Source organism: Teleopsis dalmanni, chromosome 2 (assembly GCF_002237135.1).
Source record: "Teleopsis dalmanni isolate 2A chromosome 2, ASM223713v2, whole genome shotgun sequence".
Classification (NCBI taxonomy): domain Eukaryota; kingdom Metazoa; phylum Arthropoda; class Insecta; order Diptera; family Diopsidae; genus Teleopsis; species Teleopsis dalmanni.
The window spans coordinates 197,962,943-197,965,110 of record NC_051847.1 but is presented as its reverse complement, the minus strand read 5'-3'; positions in this window follow the sequence as shown (position 1 = coordinate 197,965,110).

Here is a 2,168-nt window from a genome sequence, read left to right as displayed (position 1 = left end):
AAATGCCAAAAGGAATTCCATGGAAAGGAATGAATATCCACTTTTGCTGACTTTTCAAATAAATTAAAGGCTGAGCTTCACTTTAAGTATAACACAACTTTTAAAAATCTTTCACTTCAAACTATAAAACTTTTTCTTAAAAATTAAAATAAAAAAAGTTGAAAAAATTTTTTACTATTAAAAACAAAAAACATTTGAAATAAAAAATTAAATTAAAAAAATAAATCTAACGACTTTAGTAAACTTTTTATAAAATATTTAAAAAATATTGCAGTTTATTTTTCTTATAATATTTTATTCAAGTTTATAATCCTTATATTAACTAACCAAGATTAGTTTGAAAAATTATAAATAATTTCAACAAGCAAAAAGAATCATATTATTAAATATAATTTTTTCTTCATTCATTAATAGGTATATGACTATAAAATAATAGTCATGTTTTCAACACAACTCAAAAAATTCCTTCTTAAAAGAAAAGTCTCAGGAGTTGTCAGAAAAGGAGCCGACCTTTTCTTTTCTTTAAGATCTTCTCCTAGCCAATAATGGACACTGTCACATGAATTGGTTCCATGTTTCCTCTTCATCCGCAACAAAAGTACTCATTGAGTTGTAATCCTTATTGCATAGCATGATTTCCTACTATGAAGTGACCCTTCAGCACCGATATCATAATGCTGAATAGGTTACGGCTTACTTGAAACAACTGACTAGTACGTTATTTGTTCAGTTTACACAACGTCAATCTTGAGATCTGACAGCAGGGCTCATCTGTCGAATTTTCTTAGTTATGCACAGATATTTTTGTTTTATTTCCATTTTGACCGTTGCAAGTGGGAGACCAATATCTGAGTAGTGAATATTTGTGTGCAAAGTGACTACTTTGGCAAGCTCTTCTGACTCACAGTTGTCGGAGATGTCCATGTGTCCAGTAATCTATGTGAGCTGGATTTTGATATGCCTAGTTAACTTGTTAAGAGAAACTCGGATTGCTCGAATTTGTTTTTATATTGTGGGTTTGGTGTGTATGTGGGTACAAAAACAATAACTATTATAATATTGGTCATATCATAAAGCATATTTGATGCTCAATATACATGTGCTAACTTTTTCTAACAATATCGCTGAGATATTCTATTTTTACACTTTTCTTTCACGTATTTCTCATTTTCTCTCTATCTCTCTCCCTTTCTATCTAACTCTCTTTCCTATTCCATCTCCTTCTCTCCTTTTCCATCTTTTTTGTTCAGCATTACTGTGATTTTTCCGGCACTCGATGCTATTCTATGTAATCAGAACTAAATTTTTTTCTATTTGTCTTGTAAACTAGCAACTCTTCAATTTTTTCAATGATTAAGATTGCTTTTGACATTAAGAGAATATTAATTTTTTTGAAAATGTACTTACTTATTCATTTCACTCATGTAAAGGAAATATTTTCTTCACTGATAAATTCACTGTCTCTCTTACGTGCGGATTAATAATAATATCAGCGACTAGAGTAAACTCCTCTTTCTGTGCTACCTTTAAGATCATAATGGGCAATAGATGTCTCAGAATGGAAACACTCGCTAAATTTACTTACTCTATCTTTTAATGAAGAATATTAAAAAAATATTTTTGGTGCAAGAATATGTCGTCACCGGCCTTAAGATATTGACTCCGGTTCATGTGGTTACGATAAGGGTTTATGCTAGTAATAAAAGCAACGGTTTGGGTTGTACAATATAAGGAAAATACAGTTCTAGAGATAAATGTGTTTGATTTTTCAAAACTTTATTACTTTTTATCTATATCCATAAAAACAAAATAAGTATTTATTTTGTAAAAAGTAATAAGAATGCAATAAGAAGTCCTAATCCAAGGACTTCTTATGTTATCAGTAAATTGCATACAAGTCTAATCTAAAATTCAATTTTCTTAATTTAGATGTATGTTGACTTATATATGTATTGTATAAATGTATTATATCCACTTAACATTTATACAATATAAATTAAAGTAGAATTCCTTTGACTTTGTTGACATTTGTGAGCTAAATTTGCTTTGCAATTGTTTTTAATTTTGTGCAAAATCCAACAGCGCCACCATTGCTTGACTCCACTCGAAGGAAAATAATTCCTGATGAAGTAATAATGAACATTTGAGCTCCTAAGGAAATGATTAAA